The following is a 27,351-nucleotide window of genomic DNA, read 5'->3' on the forward strand; positions in this document are numbered from 1 at the left end:
TCTGCTTGAAGATATTTAAGAAAAAAATTCGCACATTTAATATATCTGATATGATTTTCGAATAGAAGATTTTTGGGAACTGAATTTTCATAGCCATTGTATCTCTATCTTTTGCAGAATACATGATGAATAAATTCGCCGATGAACAAAAAATGAACCTTTCTAAAAAAGGTTCGGTGTGCGTAGGGTAACCGAGAAGTGAATCAATAGTGGTGATGTATTTGAAATTTATTCGACACTATCGTGGTGAAGGACTAATATCTTTAATAAAAGTAGCAAGAGCTGTGATTAATAATAGTTAGAATGATAGTTAAAACATCAATAGTTATAGTTAACAATCTCATTCATGTTATGCGCTGATTGAAAAATATTAACCAATTTAGTTTGAATAACGTACGCAGAAGTAACAGGAGCGGAGATTACCGCAATACCAATTAAAACGCACCATCCAAACACTGCGCCTAATGTGTGTTCGAGAAATGCTGGCAATACTGCGCTCCTGTTACTCCTATGAATCAAATTCATGCTAAACAGCATTCAATTGGGTTTAATCTAAATAGTACAGTGTAATCAATCAGCTTGAATTAAATCAGCCTTTTGTCGCTATAATCGCTGGTTGGAATGTGAAAAAAAATGTTGTTGTTCATATTCACCACTCTACGTGCATCGAAAATATTGCAGTCATTATTTCTCAGTTGAGATTTTTTTCAGTAGAGATTTTTTCTATTGACGATAATTTAATAATTAAATCTTGCACGAATCACTTCGGTGCCGACCTGAAGCGAAGTGGAAATTTAACATCGAAATATCATCGGAGACTCTTCTACCTTTCAATTATCTCTTTAGCAATATTTCTGTGAGTGAAAATTCGTCATCAAGTCGCTGACACAAAAAATCACTTGTGAACTTCGAGGTTCAGAGTTTTGTGGATGATTGTGTCATGAATGAAAATATCGGAAGTGATTTTGTTTTCAAAGATTGAGTTTTTTTAGGAAAATATCTAGAATTAATTTTTTCTCGAGTGATAATGAAATGAACTTTTTCTGTTCATAATTTTCCCAACACTGTTGGAAATGACAAAATAGGTTTTGAGAAGCTAGCTTCAAATACTTTGCCAAATCATAAGTTTTTGAGCAATTTGATGCCAATTTGAATAGTTGTCTTAACATCTGCCGAAGTAAATCATCTAAGTAAACAAAATTTCGAAAATATTAATGGTTTTGTTCACGCAGCCTGTTTTTCAAGTATGGGAAGGGAATGTTGCTTCTAAAAAAATAAAGCGGCCAAACCCGTAAAAATTTCCCATTGCAATATTTGGGGAAAATAACACCCGATCGTGAAAAAACTGGAAAAATATACATTTAAAATTATATAAGTCTGTTCAAAGCGGCACAATGTTCGTTAACAACGACTGAACGCATGCCAACAACGGGGCAAAATGCATTTCGAAAAGTTTGTCCTTTGAATTAAAACATAAATATATTCTTTTCATGAAAGGAATACTTTCAATATAAAAGATTGTCCACAATGATTCCGTAACTCGATAACTTTAATTAGTGACGAGGTTCACCGGTCACATAATCAAATTCGTCTACATATCTTAAACAATTATCCATAGAACGAATACCAAAAATTACATATAATAACGGGATCAGGGTCATTTCGCTGAATCCTGAAATCGTCTTAAAATCGTTATTAGAATTGATCCACATCGATTTGGTTCATGTGCTGTCCGACCTCGCTACCGCACGTTCGGACCTAACTAAAGCAAAGAAACCTAGCTTTGAGTAGACCGGGCAAACGAGGCGGTTACAGGTTTGTATGCAAGCGGCCGCCGCTTCCGACGGCGGGTCGGCGGCCAACTCAGCTGGCGGTCATCTTGGCTTCGGTTATGTGGCTGCGCCACATCAGTTATACAGGAGACATAACATACAGGAGACATGACCCTTTCGGCGGAATGACCCTTTCGGCAAATTGGCCCTTCCGTCAAAACGTCTTTCGGCGAAATGACATATTCGGCGAAACGACTTTCGGCGAATTGGCATTCGGCGAAACGACTTTCGCTCCCATAATAACGACATACTCTTATTTTTATTTTTACAGATAGACATATCTACACACTTAAAAAAAACGTGTGATTTTACATCTTATTAGATGCACATAAATGGAGCGTCGCAGTTCACGCAAATTTACGTGGAAGAACATTTAATCTTGTGTCTAAAACTCCATAACATGAAATTCAAAAAAAAGAATACTGATATAAGCAACAGCCGCGACTTGAACCTAGAATCATCGGATCGCAAGTACGTCTATTAATCGACTGAGTCACAGAAGCATGCATCTGCTTCGCTGGTAAAAGGTGCATTAAAATTCATACAGTCGCACCTGCTAGCAGAACGCAAGTTACAGTCGAAACCAGTAAAATTCAAGCTCATATAACATTAAGTCATTCCAAATAAAATTTTCCGTCATTTGACAAATTAAGTCTTTAAGAATTACATCGTATGAGGGATTAAGTCACTTGTAAAATTCATATTTTTTTGGAGTGTATAGTAACCAAATTTTTTTTAAATATCTTGTCATGATGACTGAATGAATTTCGACGAAAAAATTGATGACTTCTGAGAAAGGTAAAAGTGGATAATTATCCTCCTCTTAACAACTTTAACAAGTTCTGTGTGTACTTCAATCAGCAAGAAACTTCACGTGGAACTTAAACTGAACTTTTTGTGAGTTTGAAAGTGGATTTTTTTCAGATGTTCGAGAACTTTCTGTTACTACAGCATGAAGAACCATTGGATTAATTCTGTTAGTAACTAATGAAATTTAGCAACTTGATACTAGACTGAGAAAAAAAATGAAAACGCTTTTAACATTACCAACTACTAAAGAATAGAAATAAGAGCAGAAAGTAGTTATTTGTAAACTCATCAAAACTACGAGCACATAGTAAAACTAAAGTAGAAAGTTGACACCGGTTTTTTTTATTCTCAAAAACAATTATCAATTTCAAAGTCGAACTCAATTTTTTTCGATCTGGCTCACATGAGTTTACCTAGTATAGTCATTGCATTCTATGTTCAGGACTGTTTTTGGAAACTGGGACACCGAATTTCAGCTACTAGTTTCAAATGGTCTCTTTCCTAAGACTCCCGGGAAAGTGGCAGATTTCTATAACTGTGTCCAATGAAAAACCGGGTAAACTTATGTGGTTCTGAGCGTACGGTGCCGGCTTTATAGCTATTCATTGGTTTTCAATAGGATCATAGCACTAGCGTCTTCATTGTTCTATATCCAATATCTATTGCATTTCTATTTACGCTCAGTTCGGAACGATCGATTTTGTTGTTATTTTAGTAATGAAAATAATTTGAGAAGACTAATTACACTTCCCCGGTTGATGTTAATAATGATGCTACATTCCGAACGATTTGTTTCGATATATTGCAACACCGAATCTTAGTGCACAGGGCAATTGCAGACTACTCATCATATAGATAATCGTAATACTAGAAATATTGCATCAAGTCATTACATGTTTTATAAGGCTAGTTCGTTCATCGAAAGCCAATTAATCGAAATTCGTTTCGCCGAACCAGCCAAATTCCAGGCGCTAGGTATCCGTATCTGCTGAATTTGTTTTTCTTGGGTTCATCAAAAGCAAAAAAGCATTATGTAGTTGGAACCCTGAGGTAAATTTTATTTTTGATATATAATTCGCTGAAAAAACTTTCTCGACAATACAGATTCGGAGCATTCGGAACAATCCCACTGAGACAGCGATCCAATTTTGTTGTATGTTGAACATTTGTTGAACGAGTTAGTAAGTGAAATTGTTCGTTCAGTATGTTATTGTTGTTTCCTACAAGGTTAAAGTGAAAATTATGTGTTTTCTTCACAAGAAACCGAAAGTTGTAGTTATTCTACCCAAAGTGGAAGTATTCTACAGGTATGTAATATTCTTTGAAAAGAAAAGGCGGGGAGAAATTTTAAAAACACTCCAGTAAAACTAATCCAACGGTGCTCCATCGCCCCACATTAGAAATGGCTGAACAATTGGCCCCGTTCTTTCGATTTCGCTTTCGATGGCTCTGTTTTAAAATCGCAAACGTAAGTCCTGAATCGGCCCTTCGTTAAACGATTGATTGAACGTCCGTTTAACTAACGGTTCAACGTATTGGGCCAATGAGTGACTTCCGTTGAACAGTTTTTTTCGTACAGGGATAAGACTATCAAACTGAGTGGAACCGACTAACAAAAGGCACCGGTGATAGTACGAAAAAACACCATCCATGTTAATTTTGGGTTCGTTTTTGCTCTTCTATAAAAAAAAATTGAAGTTATGCTTTGCGCCTCGATCTCAATAATGTGTATTCGATTTGATTTAACAGAACGTATAGTATTTCAAACGCTCAATTCATTGGGAAGCGAAAAGCAATTGAATTATAAAAAACACTGCGCACCACGTGAAGTACAAGAATATACCAGTGTACATATAATATTGTTCTATAGATGTGTAAGTGCATTATCTTTCTCTGGAAACCTTCAATAAAACCTATGGAACTTCCAGAAATTCTTCTTATCGGGAAAAAGTGTGGAATATTTTTTGCAATTATTAGTCAAACCAATCGTTCTCCGCCACAGTGAAGTTTAAATCTGGATAATTTTGTTGATCGTATGGTCTCGCACCGACGATGGATTTTTCAAATATCTGCCCTATCAACTATTGATAGTAGTATACAGGACTAACATCGTTGCAACGGGTAACGGGGAATCAGGGTTCGATTCCGGAGAGGGAGCCTAAGAAATGGCTACCACATCCAAGGAAGGCAGCAGGCACGTAAACTACCCAATCCCGGCACGGGGAGGTTGTGACGAGAAATGACAATATAAGACTCTTTTATGACGTATTATAATTGAAATGAGTTAAGCATAAATCCTTCAACAAGGATCAAGTAGAGGGCAAGTATGGTGCCAGTATTTCTGAGACAAAAGTCAATAAAAATCAAACACTCTTATCAACGGAACCATCATCTGTAACCAATGTCCAACAAGGTAGGTCTGCTTCAGCTAATAATGAACCTAACCCCTCACCTTTTAAATTCGCTGGAGAACCACGTATATGGCTCCGTTTGGCTTTGAGCTGTTGAGCCGTGTTAAATAAATCATTAAAAACTTATGTACTGCGATTCACATACATCATTTTTCGTTTTTCATGTTCCACCTCTGACTTATTCCATAATAAAGTACTTAGAGCAATGGAAACATAATACTGAATAACTTGTTATAAAACTCGTATTCGAAAATCATGTGAAAAAATTCGGTTCGCTGGCAGACATTCAATTTCACAAAACATATCAATCTACGTTGCGGTTTCGATATATATTAGCTCTTTTTGACTAATCCTCTGGTCCCGAATAAACCCGCAAGGAACCACCTTGCACATACATGTGTGTATGAAAAAATACATTTAGAAAAAAACTGGCTATCAGTAAGCACTAGTGCCGGGACGATAGGAACAGAGGTCGTTCAGCATACGGTGGCATATAACAGGTTGTTATTAGCCAACAGTGTTGACGCCGCGCGTGTCGAGGAATCTGCTGCGTTTCACCACGAGCTTTACTGCTGCTGGCGGTGTAACCACCAAAGAAACAACCATCAGCATGTTTATGTCGTTAACGTCGTAGCTTTTTTTACGAAGCGCCCGGTTTTACGCTGTCCATCGTTTCCGTGTGGAAATGTTGTACATGCTACCTTCTGGTTTGTGTGTACTTATGTGGTATTAAACCAAAATCTGCTCAGTATTTGAAGAGTTCATATCACTGTAAGTCTCACTGAAATCACTGTTTTTGTTTGATACATCACGAGTGCTTTGATTCACGATTCTGTCTCACAACTTCTTTAACGGATGGAGAAACACTGCTTCCTAGATCGTAAAAACTCACATTCACTCACTCATTCACTCATACACGGGCAAGTCTAGCGTGTTTAAATGACTTGCCACAGCTAGCAGCTATCCAATTTTTATTGAACCTTTTCGTCTGTTTCTCCTCATTCGGGAATGGAATGCGTCTCTGTTTCTTCTTTTGCCATTGCCGAGAGATTTATCCTCGCATCAAAGTGGATCACCTCAACGCGATGGCTTGCTGTATGCAGTTGAAACCAAGGAGTCGATATTTCTGCAATACATACGAGCGAGAAAAAAATATGCCAACAGATGACCAAACAGGATTAGCACAATAATGAGCAGGTTTTTCTCCATCACAATTCCATAAGTTAATCTGAGTTGCGTACCACACCTTAGCACTAGTCTTCACTGGCCCTAATCGTTAGTTCAAGGATAATTACATATCTAAAGCACTCATCAATCTTCATATTCCTTAAAGTTGAGCGAGTATGTCTGTCAGTCAGCAAAACTCTGCTTATAACAAGCTCCGATTTCTCCTGCAGGCAGCGTCAATGGTTTTGTTACAGCTTGCTGGAAACGGAGCAGCATTTGGAACATCCAATTAGACAAAATCTTTCCCGTTTAGTTCTTCTCAGTCACTGCTTTCTTGTTTAATGACTTTGGAATCGTTTGAAACACGACATGTGCATGAGAAAAGCCACGTTAATAAGTACGAAACACAAACGAAATAACTGAAGCGTTTAAGCCCTCCGGCTTTCGAGCCGGATCTAGTTTTGTACGACTCAAACGAATACGTTGGAACCACTTAAAATTGAATGCACTAGAAATCTCTAGCGTACATTCTGAACACTCAAAGCACTTACATCATTTTCGATGCTGGTTTTGTCACAAATAATAAAAAATATTCCTACACTTTATCTGTACTTTCAAAATGTTTGATAAAATAAAATCTTTATTCGACTTCGGTCGTTTCGAAGTGAATCGCATGGAATTCGCGTACAACCGTGTTATTCTGAGCGCACCTCGCGAGAACGAATTTCGCGTCGAACCGCACTGCTGCTGGTAGAAAAACCTTGTGAGCGCAGGCTGTGCTACGCAAGCCGTTCGGGCTCGAGAGAGCGAATGTTTTCAGCGTGAGCCAGATCAGAAAACGTAACGATTGAAGAGCGATCGTGTCGAATCGAGAGACTCGCTGGCCAGAGAACAACTCGCTCTGGAATGCGGCTGGCCTTCAAATCGGTCTTTGTGTGTAACTTTTATATGAGTAAACTCAAACAAAACGAAGGCGCGCGCTCCACTAAAACAACGCTTCTTTGCGCTATCTTGGTGCCGTTGTCGTCATCGTGTATATACCTGAAGGGAGGGTACCGCGTGGCCACCGAAGAAACAGACCTCTGGCCAGAAGGGAACGCGGAATCTGCCCTCGTAAGAGTCGAAGGAGCTACAGAGAAAAAAAAAAGATACGCGCAAGAGAGACCTAGCGATAATTACATTTTTTGTTATTTATTTACTTCTATAGAGTTTCAGTACAAGCTCGGTCTGGACCAATTCAAAGTCACCCGCGTGGGATCATTCGTACGCGATGTTGATGCCGCAGAAAGAATTCACTATGAATAGCAGCAAAAACAGCAACGTCTTGGATAAATTTACGCCTCGAAGGCAGAAATGGAGGAAGCAACAAAGGAGAAAAATATTTAGTTCATTTACCACAGGGTATGAAAGGAATTTTGACCTTTCTTGTTATGGCCTCAAAATTCCGACGTCGCTCTTTCTCTGCCATAGTTGGTCCGTTGGTCTGCGATACAGCAACAACAGGTTGCATGTAACATGAAAGAACATATTGGCAGATATCCTCAGAAACACATGAAAAACAGAGTCGAATTGGACTAAAATGTCCCTGCCATAGGAATTCAGAGTAAAAGAAAATACGAAAATAGGCGAAAAATTTTCCTTCATAGCTTGACGTTCGTAGCATTTTGTGTGCTTTAAATTTCATGCACAAGGCTTTTCCTTTGCAAAATCTCCTCGGGTCTTCATCTTTGCGGTAACCTCTGTGAGAGTGATCCGGACATGTTTCAATGTCGCGTGTGTGCCATGCTCACATACTCCTCAGCATAACTGGCATGCATACAAGTATCACTGCCATGGGGTTGTCTTCGGTGATCAAAAAGAGCCATCCAAGCTATGATGCACCATGCATTGGTATTTCATCAAGGCCTGTTGCGTTTTGGAACAGCAGCTGTCAGTTGGACTGGGATATCAAGCGTCACGCACTGTTCGTGATTGGCTTTCCTCGCTTTCCTGCATTGGGTCGAAATTAACTAACGTCATTTTTGAAAATGGCAACACAGATTTTTTTTCAACTCGAAATATCAGATTAGGTGGTTCAACTTGTTGGTGTATGCTAAAGCAATTGAGATCATTTGAGCCCGGCTTCTAAATCCGTTTTATAATCAACGTCAGACAATGACTGGACCTCTTCTTAATAATATAATAAGAGGAACACTTTCAATGGGACTTGAATTCACTCAAAATCAGCAAACTTCACAATTTCAATAAACTTTGACATTTCTACAAATAACTATTGGGTTATTAAAAACATAATTTTACTACATAGAAAAATTGTTTTTGTTATAAACATGTCTTTTTTATTAGGAAGAAGTTTGACTTTTGGGAAACCGAACTATTTTTTTTTATTTAAAAGATATTTTTTATTCAGGCCTATTTGAGTACAAGCTTTACGTGGCCGATTGAGTCGATTTTTTAATTAATTTTTTTTTTGAGGTGGATCTCGTTGTCACCCTTTTTCTAGGGGGAGAGAAGCTTCCATTTTCCTCTTGCGGGGATTGAGAGGCACTTCGTTCGTCTCGTCATCCATTGCCGCATCGATGGTATTGTTGTCGATTTCCGTCTTCTTTTTATTGCTAGTTGCTGTAGATGCACCTTGTTGTATATTGGTTGCAATTTCTGGTTGGTTGGAGGGTAAGTTTTTAACTGCAGGCGGTGTACTTTGTTCTATAGAGGATACTGATGGTTTCGTTGAAGGGGATGCTTCATTGTTGTTGGTGGCTATCACAGGTGTACTGGAGTTGCTTGGGGTTGGTGTGAAGGAAGCACCGTTATCCTTTGGTGTGGTTGTCTCCTTGTCCAGTTTATCACATGGCTTACCGTAGTGAACAACTTTTTGGCATATTGACATGTGGCCATCTGATTGTCATAGGTAACAAGTGATTTGCAAGGAATTCTTGTATCTTGACCGAAAATAACTTAAGAAGGTATAGGCCTCTTCTAGTGTATGCGTAACAAACGTACGCCATTTAGAATACCGGGGAAAAACTTCTTCCACTTTTCTTTTTCGACAGAGAGAATCTCTCCGTATTGGGACATAGTTTTGCGAATATAACAATCGGTGACGCTTGAGGGAAGATCATGCACACGCACTTCTATAGCACTATCATCCATATATACTGGAATGTTGTACTTAATGTTTTCGTGCTCCACATAGTGCACATTGTTGTTGTCTTTTGCGAATTGAATTGCATCCAACTCTTTATAAAACTGGATGTAAACAACATTATTCGTCTTATTGCATTGAAGTAAATGCATACGTTTAATGTCAAGCTGCATTTGCTCCTTAAGCAAACCTTCAAGTTCTCGTATCGAAGGTCGAGTTTTGCACTGCCTGAAGTCAACAACAATTGTGTTCTTTCGTGTCGGCGGTAGCTTTTGTTCGTTTGGTTCACTCATTTCAAGGTCGTTCTATTGTTCACTACACAATACTGTACTTGGTTTCTTCTGTCCCGAACGTAAGCGGTTTTGTTTTATCGACTGACTTGGATGAGATATAAAACCGAACTGGAAACCGAACTATTCAAGTATTATTTTCACTTTTTTTCTGTTTAGCGCTACGCCTTGGAGAGTATTCTCCGAGAGTCTTTGCTAAACGAAGAATACGCTTCGGGGAAGGAGCCTTCACTCTAACAATAGTTAATATTTTTATATAAGTAAACTTGTTTTTTTTCTTCGATAGTTTTACAATCACAATCTTTCGAATAATAAAAGAAAATTTGCATAAAATTCAAGAAAACAAATTATACACATTGATCATTTTTTCTTCTTAGATTTGTATATAACCCCAAGAAATTATCGAATTGCTTCAATTTGGTTTACTTAATTCTGGTATATTAAAATTCAAAAAAGTTGTTGGGTTAAGGAAGAAATTTTCTGCGTTTTTAGGAGATTGAGCCATGGGTCGAAGTTCCGATCAAACTTGTCTTATTGAAAGCTTGGACATTCAGACTTAGACAAACTGCGATGGGCTAGAGAAGTCGTTAGTATGCCGGACGACTGCATAGAAAAAATGGATCTTGGATCAAATCCAGTTGGAACGAGAAAAAAGAAAGTACAGCGTAAGAGATGAATTGACCGGATTGAGGGGGCTAGTTGGAGACACTCCAGAACTAGTGTTGCTAAGAAAGTATGGTGGACATCTATTAACAATAGTTTATTAGAAAATTTTTACATTTCCATCGATGTGGAATATTTTCTCGAGGAATCTAATTATTAGATTTGGCCCAGATATGCGTTATTTGTGGAAAGCGCTGCAAGAAAATGCAACGGGTAGTGAGTAGCACGAGTCTGTCAGTTTTTATCATGACTACGTTTGGCCACTCGGTGGCACTCGGTCACTCGGTACCACCCGGCAAAGCACTTCGGCGGAATAGTCTGAAAGTCGGCACTGAAATGCAATGAACTTTTCGTCTTAAATTAAAATAAAATTTCAGCAACACCAGTTACAATAAATATCCGATATTTATTTCACTAAAATGAATACCAAAACCTGTTTTAATCCACCTAGTGGTGTAATGATGCCTTTCTCATATCAATCATACCATTATATATAATACTGTGGTATTCTTCAAAATAAATTTCTTCGATTCCTAAAAAGAATAACCCAATTTGACCGTCTACTGATAAAAACTATTAATTGGAGAAGATTTGAGGTCGATTTAGAAAACTTTTTACGGTTTTTCGTCCTTTTCAGTGATGGTATGAAATTTTTAACAAACTTTACTCTATATTTCCGGATCCGGAAGTCGGATCCAGATGAAATTAAGGAATTACGTATGGGACCACAGGACCTTTCATTTGAAACTAAGTTTATGAAAATCGGTCGCGCCATCTATGAGAAAAGCTAGAAAACATATTTTCATTTTTTTGCACATTCTACCCCATAACTCCGGAACCGGAAGTCGGATCCAAACAATATTCAGGAATATTGTACGGGACCAAAAGACCTTTCATTTGATAATCGGTTCAGCAATTTCCGAGAAAAGTTAGTGCAAAAAAACGTTACATACACACATACGCACATACACACATACATACACACATATACACACAGACATTTTGCGTACTCGACGAACTGAGTCGAGCCCTCCGGGCCTCGGTTCAAAACTCGGTTTTCACAAGGATTGGATTACCTTTCTATATGAGAAAGGCAAAAACTTAAGACTGTTTTGAACAAGGCACTCAAAAACAATCACCAAAATGCGGCTTTACTCCTAATTTTTTCGGGAATAAACTAGTGTTTTTTGCCTTTCTCATATAGAAAGGTTATGCAATCACTGTGAAAACCGACTTTTTAACCGAGGCCCGGAGGGCTGAGTGTCTTATACCATTCGACTCAGTTCGTCGAGTACGCTGAATGTCTGCCTGTATATATGTATATATATATATATATATATATATATATATATATATATATATATATATATATATATATATATATATATATATATATATATATATATATATATATATATATATATATATATATATATATATATATATATATATATATATATATATATATATATATATATATATGTGTGTGTGTGTGTGTGCGTATGTGTGTATGTAACGTTTTTTTGCACTAACTTTTCTCAGAGATGGCGCGACCGATTTTCACAAACTTAGATTCAAATGAAAGGTCCTGTGGTCCCATACGTAATTCCTGAATCTCAGGCGGATCCGACTTCCGGATCCGGAAATATAGGGTAAAGTGGTTTAAAAATTGTATACCATCTCTGAAAATGGGGAAAAACCTGAAAAAAATTCTAAATCGACCTCAAATCTTTTCCAATTGATAGTTTTTATCAGTAGACGGTCAAACAAACCGATTTCGGTTATTCTTTTAAGAATCGCAGAGAATTATTTTGAAGAATACCACAGTATTATATATGATAATATGATTGATATGAGAAAGGCATCATTACACCACAAGGTGGATTAAAACAGGTTTTTAAATTGTATATTTCAGTTATTTTTTGAATCTCCGGGTCTTAGCACAATGTCCACCTTTTTCCCATTACAATCCTCATAACGTATTATGTAATTGTGAAACCGACCGCAGCCCAAGGTTCTTCTGTTGAAGCGCTTATATCCTATCGAAAAATAAATAAATAAAATGGTATGTATTTTTCATTCATAAATAATATTTCAAATCTGGCTTCAAATTAAGATGTGAAGATTCGTGATATATAAATGGCTTGTATTGTAATACTCCAAATGTTCACAACTACATTTCTAAACTACCCAATAATTTTTCTATTTCGCTGTCCCAACGTCACTACAATTTCACTAAGTATACGAAAACGTTATTTCAACTCACTATTCTTTACGTTTCGTCTTCGACTCGTCAGCGCAGAGCAGCTCAAATTAAACTGCTTACTGCAACAACTTAAACAGTTCATTTTGAACCGCGAAGCTCTGAACTGACGAGTCGAAGACGAAACGTAAAGAATAGTGAAATCGGTTAAGTACCCAAAGCTCAAGAATGGCTTTTATTCAAACCCCCAACAGTTTTTGACAGTTGGTAATTGATTGATAGTAGGTGAAAGATCAAAATAAAAAATATAACAGAAAGAAAATGAGAATTGAGCCATATACGGAGAGCAAAATGGTTGAAAAGTGCACACACACGTTTTTCGATCTCGTTGAGCTGAGTCAAATGGTATATACGCATACGCTGTGTATTTAATGCTAGTCAGTACTCTTTCAGAGATTGATTTGTGATTCATAATTCTTTAACACACCAAAATACAACCCGACGATCCACCTTTGACAGGGTGTTAATTGTATAATAATTTGTCAATGACGCCGAGGGTGGACTGAAGAGCCGCACCCCTTTTCGTGGCTAATGCAGGTTTCAAACAAATAACTTGTTTCGGTTCGCAGAGAGCGGATACATCACCGGGCCACGATCGAATCCCGGTGTGAATGTATGCCGTTTATTTTTAAACCCTACCCATGGTGGATTACTCGAAACATGTTCGAAATCTATTTTTTTATGCTTGCTTGAAAGCTCATTAATATTCTGCCAGGTTGCTGTTGGCACTTGGGTCAACCGTGCCCATGTTCAGCAAAAAGGAGCTCACCGCAATCACGAAAGGAGAAAACATCAATAAAAATATATTCACGAAATGGCTGTTGCAAAATCTGTCCGATTGGTTTGATTCGAAGCACCTCGTTCGTAGACCGGGGGCCGCAAACGTCTTATTGGCTGTGGCAAAATAAAATACGCCATATATTTTTTGTGTATTCGCATTCACGTTTCGCGCACACTATGTGGCACCTGTTCCGATCTTTAATGAGCACCTTCAAAAAAAAAAAAAAGAACCGGACGGTCATCGACGTGGAATTTCAATTTTTTTGTGACTTCTGCTAGTGTTGGCGCTGGTGCTTGTGGTTTTCGCTTTAGTCATCATTGGTTTCAATGCGGGGATCGATTTGATATTTAAAATGCTTTGGCATTGTGTCCGTTTAATGGCCGTTTTCCGCTCTCTAGCGACAGACGAAGAGCTCCGGCCACATTCCACGATGCCAGTCTGGTTGCTGTGCTCTGCACAGCATCGAACGGGAAATTCCAACCCATCATAAGCTACCCGAAGAGTTAGAAGAGTTTTCCCACCTAGCCGTCACGGCCTGTAGCTGGCCAGTCCGGAAAGCCCTGACCTTTTGTGGTAACCACATGGATTTCGGCTAATAGTGCGTGAGAATTGATTAAAATTCGCATTGTTGACGGTGATCTATCTTTTGACACTGTTTGCTGTTTTCGAATGAATCGAATAGCAAAAAATAGCTATTTAATTGACGGAAAAATTCTACCATGTTAACATGGTCCGACATTTTTCGACCATGTCATTAATAAATTGGTACTATGATTCGAACCCAAACATGATTTTCAAAATCTTGAACCCGGAGATCGTATCGCGATAACAATCCGAATCTAGCCGAACATTAGTTTTAGAGCTGAATCGTCTGACGAAGATCTCAGGAATCACATTTTTTCCCACCGTTTGCTTCGCGGGGCAAACGACCTGGTTGACTTCTTGGCACACAAGACACTAATTGCGATCAACTGTCGAACACGTTCGGTAAATGCGGATATAAATTAATTAACCTGGAAAAAAAAGGTTGCCCAGCCGCTCAGCAGCTTGAACTTCACGAGCAGCCGACCGTTGCACCGTAAAAAATGCCCATTCCTATATCTTCGATGGCTTGTAGTGATGCGTGAGACACGTTGCTTTCGATTGGCGACGGCCCGGCCGGCGCGTAGTTATGGGAATGCATCACACCGAGGGAATCACCGCATACCTCTTGGACTGCTGGCTGGTTGGCTGTCTGCTTGGCTGGTTCGAGTAGTTCTCTAATTAATTTCTCGCTAACCGACTTGATACCCAATTAATCACATCGTGGTACCGTGCGGCGGCGAGTTGATATTGTTTACTGAAGTTTGTATGAAAATGGGCTTATCTTTCATCGCGTGTCTCATCACGACTGCATTTCCGAATTAATTTATTGATTTTTAACACTCTCAAATTTCTGGTGGGCATCAACAACTCAAACTAAGTGGAACATATTTTAAAGCATTTTTTTAAATGGACATTTGACTATCAGAAAGTAATATGTCGTTTTCGAGTCATATACGAGGGTGTTAATAATAAACGGGGAATTGAAATACATTTCTTTAAAAGTTGTTGCACTATGATTCTGATAACGTAGGGTATTCTAAAGCACGTTTGTTCCTTTTTTGTCATTTTGATTTTTAATAGTTGTGCATTTAATTCAAACTGACTAATTTTTTTTACTCAAAGTCAGTTGATCGACGTATAAAGCGCTGTACTTGCAGGACAGTAGTTGTTTATTCAAGCATAGGCCTGAATTTTTATTTTCAGTAGCATTGTTAATCTAGACATGAAATTGTTCTGCACACTTGAAAATTGACTGAGAAGCCATAACATAAACAGAATGTCAAGTTTCGCCTTAGAAGATATTTCCTGACCTATTTTAATTTTAAATCGAATATTACAATCCCAACTGTGTCCGTCTTTGTAGTAATTTATGAGTGTAGAATTAAGCAAAACTTCACGCCGAGGAAATTCGGTCTCTTGATTCCCTCGACTGGAATGAAACATTCTGAGGTACAAGCGTACTGCATCGACGGAAACAAGTGGTAGTCAGATGGCGTCAAATCTGGAACATTTAGTGAGTAAAGCACAAACAAAGATGAGCTCAAGATAACCAGGTTCCAATCGAACCGTTATTAATCTGAGGCACTCAGTAATTATGTACTTTTAATATCCCTTTGTTATGAAACATCAATCGACATAGAAAAGCGTTGGGCAATTCCGGAACGGGGGAAAATACCATTGAAAATATTGTTTATTTTCAGTCACCTTGTGATTTAAACACCCTACTATCAATATGTTGAATCGTTCATATCGTCAGTAGTTATAAGAGCTCATAAAGCCAAGAAAATTTTGAAATCTGGTTTAGTAACAGGCGTTTTATAAATACTCTGTGTTTAGCGGATAAGGACACCATAGAAATTTCGAAAAACCAAAAAAAAAAAATTGTGAACCTAATTTTTTACTAAAACCCTCTTGAATGAGAGAAAAAATGTCTTGTGGTCAAAATGAATCTCGAACTGGTTGTTAAAGACAGTTTGTGAAGGCATCTTGAGACAACTTTAAACGCGTTTTTCTTGAAACACGATCTTCAAACTCATAGCAATTAGCACACGGAACGACCGAAATTAGCTCTGCGCCTAATTCGCATTACTGTTTTTGAATTAGTTGAAAATTTCCAAAATAACTGTTAAATTACTTAAAATTGAGAATTTACTATGCTGAAATAAACTTTTATTTTTAGAGAATGTGTTTAGTTTTTGAATATTCTGGACACAAACCAGCAATATTTCAATCCAACACGAAATTCTTATTGACAACTAATTTTGTGACTAAAAACAGAAAATTTGTCTCTATTTTTCTATCACCATCATTTCTGAAGGACAGCACAAAGAAAACAAAAATGAAATTGGTTTTATTAACAAGTTTATTAGCCAAATACTCATAAGATGTGCCAAAGCAAAACAATTTTAAAAAAGCTAAAAAGGACAGTCTTGTTGAAAATGCTTGCAAATTGTTTTGATGAAATCTGACACTTGAGTGGTTATTCTGTGTCGAGTAGTTAAATTCAACTAAAACTGCGGCCCATTTAATTTTTTGACGGACGGAAAGTTGTTTCAACTAAAGAATTAATATTATAATTTTTATTGCACGATTTTTTTTCAGTGTCGGAAAATAACCATCGATCTGTCAAAAATAACCATGCTCTCGAGCAGGGTTATTTTTGACAACATCAAAATAACCGCTCGAGTGTCAGATTTCAACCAAAAGTTAAAATTAACCGCGAAAGCGTCCACAGCCTTAGTGGAAGGTGTATTTATACAGCATTGGTGCGCATTTGAAGCGGTTGTGCGTAATAATGTTTTTACGTGGAACAGTGAAGTGAGTTTCGAATGTTTCACTCTAATAGTATAAGTCAAACGAAGTTTTTTGTATCTTCCAACCTTCCGGGCTACGCCGTCCGGTGTACTACTTGTATTCGGTTTTTGTTCTCCGAATGCTCAAAGTTTTCAGTGAGAGAGTGGATTTCGCGAAGTCGAATGAAAAAAAAACAGTGATTTAGAAGAAAAAATTTTAAAAAGAAGTTTATGTCCTTTTTTTCCAATAAAACATCGTATTTATAGCTGCCAATATAGAAAAGACAACCGCGACTGAAAAATTCTTTTCGGCAGTAGTGTGCCATCTAGTGGCTAGTAGTCATTAAGTGTTAACGTTTTTTCGGTGACAGTGCGCCATATAACTGCAAATTGCCGAAGCCAACTCAACCATTTATGTTGGTTGAAAACAACGTCTTTTTTCTCTAATTCAACTAAAAAATTAGTTGAATTGAAATGAAGAGCGCCTTAAGAAATGACTGCACGTTTAATTGGTGAATTCAACTAATAACATAGCCATTTCAACAAATATTTTATTATTATTAAGGGAATGAGAATTAAAAAATCTAAATTAGCAAAAGTAAGATATTTTTAGTTGTCTCAAAAAATACTAACTAAAATCAGAAAATTTTTTCTCCAAAAGGCTGATTTCGGTCTTTCCGTGCAGCTACAAATCTTTAGAGATTGTTTCCAAATTTTGAGGACACATTTATAAACACATTATCTAGTATACCACGTAGAGGTTTCTTCTAACTTTTTTTTTAATAAACAATACAATATGAAATCTTCTTGTAAAAAATTCAACTTTTCTCTTATATACTTATAATTTTTCTAAAAATTAGTATTTTCGAAATCGTACGTGATATGCAAGTTTATGATATATGGTATACTTAAAAAAAATTTTGAATCTTGTTCTTGCTTTAAATTTGAAGACATAGCCGTAGCCGAAGCAACTTGGTCATGAAAAGGTTATTTTCTATCGGAATTATGCAACAATATTGTTTTTTGTACGTTGAAGTACACTTGATTCAAAACACTGGAAAAAAGATTTCGATAGCTTTCGCTATATTTCCAGAAATCGTTTCTGAAATTGTCCTATTTTTAGACGCACATGATGGAAATAATAGACTATTGAATTTTTAGTAGTGAATTTGAAAAAAAAATTTCTATCAAATTTTAATATAAAATCAAAAAAAGGTAAAATCCTAGAAACAAACTATAGATAATTAAGCATACAAGCAGAGCTAATAAAAGTCATTTTCATAGACTAAAAATAGACGAAAATGACAAGAAATTACTGTCACTCAAACTATGAAAACCAAATCCATGCTTCGCTTGCAAACTATGAAAACCAAATCCATGTCCAGTCAATGACATAAGTGGGACAGTAGTTTCAAAATTGTGTTTTTTCTTTCATTTTCTCTTTCAGTCATTTGAAGTTTTCAGTGAAAATCCCACAGTATGCAGTGTCGATATTCAACCGAAGCTGTGAGAATCGAAAATGACAGAAAAAGGTTTCACAATAAGTTTGGTTTCGTCTTATCATAGAGGAAAGAGTGACGTTGACAATTGTACTCTCTCATTTTTCCAATGAGAAACGAGAATGCTTCGTCTCTTTTCGTTTGTTCTGGTGTCGGTCATTTACGGATGAGACAGTAAAATATTGAAAATGAGACTGTTGGATTGGATGCTTTCAATGAGATTGCGTGACAATTTTAAGCTCTGCATACAAGACTTTTATGATTACAGAGCAACCTGCTTGTGCAGAAATCACAAATTTGTTTCAGCAGTTCAAAATTAACTACCATTGCCATTCAACTTAAACCGCTAAACAATATTATTTCTGACAGTATAAAATAGTGTAGAATTTGCATCTGTTCAGCGGATGCCAATATACTGATGATCCGAAGGCGAAACGAAAAAAAACCGGATAGATGCTTATAGAATTCTTTTAAAAAATCAAGTGTATCGGTACAGCAATTAGCACTTAAAGTTGATTAAAGATTTGGAAAACAACATTTTTAAAAATCGCAAATTAAACATAAGCATGGAAAAAATATTATATCATTGAAACGCTTCGTTTCACTGCTAAGCTGCACTAGCAGTTCTAATTGGACTGTTAAGCACTAATCAGTTGAAGTTGAAACGTTATAAAGAAAGAAAAGGAGTTTGTGTTCTTCGCACATTAGTTGTAATAAAGGACCTTGAACGATCTTACTTATTGTCATACGAAGAATCTATTAAGAACTCTTCAGAAGAGAAATATGTTGAAACAATCTCGCAAAAATTTTTCTGTACACCCAAAACAAACAAACCAGATTACATTGCATCTTAGGCTAGAACCTAGAACCATCAACAAGAATGTAAGACAGAATAAGATATTTTTACTCTAAATGTCGAACCTGCGGTTCTTCAGTATACTCTCACATGTTGATGATATATCAGTTGATATCTGCAGTATTAGGCATTGGGAAAATATGTTAGAATCATTAGCAGATCAAATTTAGAATATCAAATTAGAAAAACTTACCAGCTATTTACGATCTATCATTATTTAGTAGTTAGTCGTCAAAACTAAGACCAGTTTTTTCAATGACTCAGCTGATGAACAGATTGAGAAGTCATATGAATGAAAACTCATAGTATTTTGGAAAAAAATACACCCAGAGGCAGGATTCGAACCTGCTTTATCATGCATTCTGTGCATACGCTTTTAACACTTCCGCCACCACAAAGCAATAATTGGGAAATATTCGTCGTAAGGCTAAAATATGTTGGCTGATCCTTAATTTTCTCTAAAGGTACGATAACGGATTACTTGAAGAAAAGTATGTAAAATTATAAAACTATAGCTTCAATAGTAGATGACCCGCTATGAGCAAACTCGAGTCTCGAAATAACCATTTTTCAATATGACTTGTATTTCTACACATCGTTCGGCCCTGAGATTGCGCATTGCATCCGAACAGAGAAGGCAGACCAGGCATTCTATTCATTTGAAAAATTAAAATTTAGATAATTGCAAGACCCGAATTTTAGGTGGAAACGACTAGTTAGCAGGAATAAGATACTTTGTAGGAAAAAAACACCTATAGAAAAAAAAACACGCTGATTGCTCATTAGTTCCGAAGAACGTGAGCTCCGATACTTGTGAAACGATCGATTCAATATGAATTTTTCATCAATAAAGCTTCGAAGATACGTAAACACTTCTTTAATGAACTCTAATTGGAAGATAAAACCGGGGAGCGAGGCTGACTCGCTCAGTCCCCACGATGGCCTCCGTAAGCTGCCGTTGTTTGATTACTGAGTGGGTGTCGTCCCGAAGAGTTATGAATGAATATATTTTCGAGATTTTATTTTTTTATCGAACGCTGCCAACGTTGGATTGTTCCGTCTCGCTCCCACACTTGACTGGCCGGGAGGACAACCACTGAGGGGTGGCTTTCAAAAATACCACATCAAACAATAAAGCAGCGTGCGCTGTTGAGAGGATTAAGTAAGTTGAGAAATGCAAATTTTTATATATTCACGAAGCACTTCGCAATATCTATCCGCATCTCTCGGGAGAGTGTGGGTGTTGGTGGAATCTTTCGAATTTCCTCCCGTGCTTATACCGCCACTAGCGGTAGCGCAGTGCCTATCCGGTCCGTTTGGTACGAATGCATATGCGCGTCTAATTAATTTGATATGCAAATCGAACCGAAGGGGACTTACGATGAGTGATGAGCTTTAGATTGGAATTTAGATAGGGCAATAAGCTCGCTACGCATTCCGATGCCCATTTAGGGACCCTAGAGCTAGCGTTTGGCTGAGTATGGGCGGCGTGTGTATGAGTCCACAGAACCATGATCAGTTACATTGTAGCGGCCTGAAGATGGCATTCAAGTGGTACCTCTCGCAACTATTCGCTCAATGCGTCGATCTGTGCAGTTGCGCAGAATGGAAATGGAACAACGAGTAAATAAGCATCGTTCAAATTTATGACCCAATGAACTTCTCTTAGATCATTGCCAATTCTGTTTTCAACGAAACGATAATCTGCGGACTAGTTTCATTACTTTACATTTGTTCGTTTTCTTTCGATTCTAATTTAGGTTCATTAAATGTTTATATCACTTCGAACCACCACTTTTCAAGCCGTGTCTTTTTCTGGTTTTTTACATCTTCTATATAGGATTGTCAACTTTTTTATTACTTGCGAAAAGTACTTTTCCAGAAGGTCGATGGTTCTTGAATCTAATCTGACTGGTTCTTGAATTTATTTCGAATTAGTCAGAAAGCTGCTGTAATCCCAGCTATAAACTAGAAGGGAGGCAACAATAACAAATAATCAAGTTTTTTACCGGTCACATGCAACACCAGAGATAGAACTTGGCAACAATAATTCAATGAAACTATAATTTGCAAACAATGTACAACAATCAACGTCTGCTTCAGCTAACAGCATCAAGACCCGAAAACCTCACAACAATGTTTCCGCCAACAACAGCGACGTCGAGGCAATGGACGAAGGCGTGAATAGTGAACTATTTTATCCTTTCCCCTTTAATCTTTCCTTCAAACTTCTGTAAAAAACAATAGTTTTGATATTCGTATTTTAATTATACAAAATGTGTAACGTTAAGCTTTAGGCTGTATTTAGATCTGTGGTAATGAGCCGTGTCAAATAAATTATAAAAATGAGCATAGTGTAAGGCAGTATTCCTCTGGAACTGTACAAACTTTCTGTACAAACTCAACACAAAAAAAAATTCCTGTTTGCAACTTAGTTCCGGTATAAATTCCACATATATTGAACAAAAAACTGGCCCGTAGGAATCCGGTTGAAATTCAACCCTAGTGTGATGTAAGCCTACATTCTAAATTACAAAGACCTCATTGGCACCTGATCAGGATGGGTGAAGAGGGGCGAACGAGTAGCACCGGTGGAGTGGTTCTTTGTTTACCTGATAGGTTATTTATTTACTTTCATAGTCCCCTTCTTCGTCTTGCTCCCGCTCATGATCACGGCAGCACAGTTTCTGCCATAAGTTATTTTAATCTCATTTTCCATCCTCCCGTTGAACGACCTGTGGCAAAACTCATTATTGGGCTTTGAATTAATGATACACAAAGCTATACACACACAATCCGATTGTGGAATGTCCGCCTAGTTGGGACGTACACAAGTGGCGAGTAATAAGCATTAACTTGAAAAGTCATATCAAATTTCCCGATGACGATGGTGGCAGCAGGAATGCATCATCTCCGCCGTCACAATGCGATGGCCATTACCGGGAGCATGCAAGCAAGGAAGACACACTTCTCTGGTAGGATGTGATGTGCACGAGACTGTCAGTGGCGTATCGCGGTCCCTTCGCTTCAAGTTCGGTAGGAAAATTTTCTACTTTCAACGGTTAATTGATTCAGTTAAAAAAAGCATCTTTCTACGACACCTTCAATGAGTTAAAGGTCAATATTCCCCTGCTTACGGCCCTGTTTACCACCGTATGTGCTTGCGGGAACTGAAACCCCCAATAGTGTAGTATTCGAAGTGACATGTGCGATACGCTCGTCAGGCTGCAGGCCGTTTTGTCCCATAGCGGTTTTGAGCTGCCGGTGTGTGTTCCGTAGAATCGATGGCGATAAAATTCTAAGTACGAGTCAATGAGCTGCATCGCATAAGAGCTAAGCCACATCTGACGTTGATGGCGACGGCAGCGAAATCATTACAGATAGAGAAAAATAGAAATAAAAAATCCCATCCTGATGCCAGATACACGAGAACCGTAGTGCAACGGACGGATGAGTGAACGTTGGAATGCTTGGAACGCAGCCGCGGGAGAGCTTAAATTCATATCGAGTGATTGAATAAATAAACATAAAATGCGCCAAATGTTGCCGACTTCGGTGAGATGCTTCGCATTCCAGAGGAGGAATTATTGTGATGATATTGAGTAATGACGATTGTTTCGAATAGCTGGAATGATCATGATGCAAGCCAACTGGGAATTACGGGCGGTATAAATGGCATACAATGAATGCTGTGAATACGATAGCTCAGTTATTGTTGTTACATTTGTTTCACAATCCCAGAATGCTACTACCGAAAACCCTTCAAAACATCGAGGTGAAACTCGTTTCTCTAAAACTTATTTTCGTGCCACAACAAACTTGTTGGTGACCTTTCGGAACGCGCGGGTCTCGCGCGCCCATAAAATACCAAACTCGTGTCCTCCGTTATCATCTTCGCGTGAGGAGACCATAAAAATTCCTTTGCTTCTATACACTTAAACCTTTTTTTTGCTTAAATACTGATGCCAGCATTCGGCGTGGCTTCGCTGAAGCTCTCCTGAACTTGCTTGATTATTTTCTTTTCTTCCCTAACAGCCCTCCAGTGAAGCAACCAGCCCAGCAAGTCAGCATCCACGGCCACGGAACGCGAGAATTAAAAGAGATTTGAAAACCGTTTCCCGTGTGTGTATTGAATCGGGGGCTCTGCTATAGGAAAGGAAAAAAGATTTCTACGATTCCAAAGAAGTTGTACCCGCGAGTAGGCTCACTGGTAGAGCGACGTGGCTGTAGTAAACGGAGAAAGATAGTCAGACCACGATTACGCGACCACATTCTGCCTTACGGCAAAAGAAATATTTTTCAGTCATACACACACACACCACTGCGCTGTGTATAGGTTTTACCTTTCTTTTGCGTTTCCATAGACTGGAGCCCGTTGAAATTACTGGAAGGGAAAGGGGGAAATCTAGTTGAACGAAGACTCAATATAGCAAAAGGTGACGCTACTACGAAGCAGGATTGGCCTGGTGGAAGTTACGAATGTTTAAAATGATATTGAAAAGGTCAAATTTTTACTGGTATGACAAACCGTACAACTGGCCTCCGGTTGGGCTTGCGATTCAATTATTGGCGTTTGCTGAAGACCACAAATAGTACGAATGAAATCAAATGATTCTTATCGTTAATGAATGTTCCCTTATCTTCAAATAACATTAGTTAGCAGAAAAACGTATGCTTATTGCGTCACATTATTTTTTTTTCAAAGAAAATAAGCTTAATCCCAAAATGCCGAAACAGATTAAACTCAGATTGTCTGTTCTCGTTTGAAACTGGTATGGTCGATATCCCTCGAGGTTGAATTAAATTTCCCGGCACGTTTTGAGACGGAGTCAACAAGTAAAATTTACAAAATTTTAAGCTTTGCAAAGAGCCACTTAATATTTTATTAGATTAAATATTTTCATTAACAAAGAAAAAAACAAATCTACTTCAAATAGCTGAATGTGGATGCCGTTACTATTTGTGTTGACAGGATTTACTCAGTGGCGTAACTACCGCGGACCTTGGGGATCAGTGTATCCCGGGCCCCGCCGCCCTAAACAGCATCTTCGTAAATAATTAACTTTTCTTCGAAACAAACAAATTTTTCGAGCAAATAAAGGCCGTGTTTTGCTTTCCTGGCAGTTTTATATTCAACTCATTTCTTTTAGCTGTGCGCATTTTGATTAGGATGGAGAAAAATTTGGTTACCGAACGCTTTGAAATCAATTCAATTAACGTTAACGTTGAAAGTTCGGCAAAAACTACCAAATTATGTAAAATTTTCCAAGTGAATTAATGCAACCATTTGTCTTTCTCTAATTCAGGGTGACCAAAGACGGATAAATAGGTAAATGTAATAATTGTTAACCTCAAAGCAAAAAGATTGAACACCATACCTTTGGAAAGTCATTGCACTTTACTAAGAAAAACAAAATCAGCATACTGAGTTTGCATTTCTTAAGAATTAGGATACGAAGGTAGAGTGATTTTGGCAAGATTCTGTTAACAATTTTGATTATATAATTCATGACCTAGAAGCTTTTGGCAAACTTAAAAAATAAATAAGTGTTCGGTAGATTCCATTTATTTCACAGAAATTGTAAATAAAAATACTCGTTGTGCAGTAAACATGGATAATCACCGAATACCGTAAACCAGTACAGCGTGAGTGCACAATCAACTTATAATTACGGAACTTCGATACATTGGATAATCAATCACAATTAAGTGTTGACCTCAGTTCGGTTTTACATCTCATCCAAGTCAGTCGATAAAACAAAACCGCTTACGCTCGGGACGGAAGAATCCAAGTACAGTATTGTGTAGTGAACAATAGAATGACCTCGAAATGAGTGAACCAAACGAACAAAAGCTACCGCCGACACGAAAGAATACAATTGTTGTTGACTTCAGGCAGTGCAAAATTCGACCTTCGATACGAGAACTTGAAGGTTTGCTTAAGGAGCAGATGCATCTTGACATTAAACGTGTACATTTACTTCAATGCAATAAGACGAATAATGTTGTTTACATCCAGTTTTATAAAGAGTTGGATGCAATTAAATTCGCAAAAGACAATAACAATGTGCACTATGTGGAGCACGAGAACATTAAGTACAACATTTCAGTATATATAGAAAATAGTGCTATACAAGTGCGCGTGCATGATCTTCCCTCAAGCGTCACCGATTGTTATATTCGCAAAACTATGTCCCAATACGGAGAGATTCTCTCTATCGAAAAAGAAAAGTGGAAGAACTTTTTCCCCGGTATTCTAAATGGCGTACGTTTGTTACGCATACACTTGAAGAGGCCTATACCTTCTTATGTGATTTTCGGTCAAGATACAACAATTCCGTGCAAATCACTTGTTACCTATGACAATCAGATGGCCACATGTCAATATGCAAAAAAAGTTGTTCACTACGGTAAGCCATGTGATAAACTGGACAAGGAGACAACCACACCAAAGGATAACGGTGCTTCCTTCACACCAACCCCAAGCAACTCCAGTACACCTGTGACAGCCACCAACAACAATGAAGCATCCCCTTCAACGAAACCATCAGTATCCCCTATAGAACAAAGTACACCAGCTGCAGCTAACAACTTACCCTCCAACCAACCAGCAACTGCAACCAATGTACAACAAGGCGCATCTACAGCAACTCTCAACGAGCCCAAAACTACGATCAACAAGGACAACGAAAAGAAAACGGAAATCACACACAGCACCGATGTTGAAGCATGGGTGATGAGATAAGCCGCGGGCGAAGTGACCCCCGATCCTCGTTGGATGGAAATGGAAACTCATCTCCCCCTAGAAAAAGGGTGACAACGAAATCCAGTACCAAAAAAAAATGTTTAAGTAACAAAAATGTATGCCAATCGGCCACGTAAAACTTGTACGCAAAAAGGCCAGAATAAAAATTTTATTGCAAAAAAAATACCAAACTTCGATACATTGGATAATCAATCACAATTAAGTGTTGACCTGCTATCACTGTGTAAATTTGTAACACGTGAAATTGGTAAGAAACAGTTGAAAAGATTGTTTACCTTTCTCATATGCAATCACTGTCAAAACAGACTTTCGAACCGAGGGCCGAGTGTCATATACCATTCGAATCAGTTCGTCAAGATTATGTCTGTGGGTATGTGAGTATAACAGTTTTCTCAAAAATTGCCGAACCAAACTGAGATTTGGATGAAAGGTCTTGTGGTCCCATACAAAGTTCTTGAATTTTATTCCAATCGGTCCGCTAGTTCCGGGATTTCAGGGTGATATTTGCAAAAAATCTTACAAATTTCCTGAATTTTATTTCTAAACGACCACCGATTTCGGAATTACAGCGTGATTAGTGTAAAAGTTTTGATTTGAAGGTTAACTTTGAAATGTGTTTTCTGACACCCCGAAGGGCGTTTTAACCACAGGTTTCGGTTATTTATTTGTTGGGCAAAGAGGCGTTTTAGTTCAAGTTTAGATATTAGTAGTAGGTTTAAGCTAGTGATTTTGATAAAAAAAACTTTCGTTGTTGTTGAAAAAACGTGCAGTTTCAGAATACTGTTGAACATTTTTGCATTTCTTATATTTATTTATGTATTTTTTTCAAATTCATCCGATAGTAAAAGGTCTTAATAGTAATAATGTAATCAAGTTATAAAACAGGGGAACGTAACACTTTCTGTGCAAATTTATGTGTAGATTCGCCGAAATCTAAGTGAGGTTGGTTCCGAAAAATGTCTGTGTGTGTGACAAATATTGTCACTCACTTTTCCCGGAGATGGCTGGACCGATTTAAATGATAGGTCTTATGGTCCCAAACAAAGTTCCTGAATTTCATTTGAGTCCGTATTCCGGTTCCGGAATTACAGGGTGATATGCAAGAAATATGTAAAAAAATGTTACTTACTTTTCTCGGGGATGGCGTAACTTATTTTTAATTAGGTCAAAGAAAACCGAAGGTCTTGAATTTCGTTTGGATCTGACTTCCGGTTCAAGAATTACAGACACTAAAAATGTGAAAATAATCTCACTCACTTTTCTCGGAAGTGGCTGAACCAATTTTCATCATCTTAGATTCAACTGAAAGGTTTTAAGATGCCATAAGATTATCGCAATTTGTAAGTCGGAACCAACATCTGGTTCCGGAGGTAGAGTGCCTAGTGCAGAAACGTCAATTTCAGGAATATTTTTTTCCCAAAGTGACACCATCATAGAGAATCGTAAAAACTCTTCTAAGTTGGACTCAAAACTGATTCAATTTGTAGGTCATAT

General features: G+C 37.7%; 1 protein-coding gene across 3 annotated transcripts in view; it reads right to left on the minus strand.

Annotated features, from left to right (window-relative positions):
* LOC131430842 (protein expanded) overlaps nucleotides 1–27,351 on the minus strand; it is a 93,274-nt gene that overhangs the window by 16,668 nt on the left and 49,255 nt on the right. For 2 of the 3 annotated variants that reach the window (XM_058596072.1, XM_058596069.1), the window contains exon 1: nucleotides 6,772–6,985. The exons of the other annotated variant lie outside the window; for it this stretch is intronic. The gene's annotated coding sequence lies outside the window, so the exon portion shown is untranslated. Of the gene's footprint in view, nucleotides 1–6,771; nucleotides 6,986–27,351 lie in introns of those variants that run through there. 3 annotated transcript variants of the gene reach the window in all.

The sequence above is a fragment of the Malaya genurostris genome, chromosome 2 (genome assembly GCF_030247185.1).
Source record: "Malaya genurostris strain Urasoe2022 chromosome 2, Malgen_1.1, whole genome shotgun sequence".
NCBI classification, from domain to species: domain Eukaryota; kingdom Metazoa; phylum Arthropoda; class Insecta; order Diptera; family Culicidae; genus Malaya; species Malaya genurostris.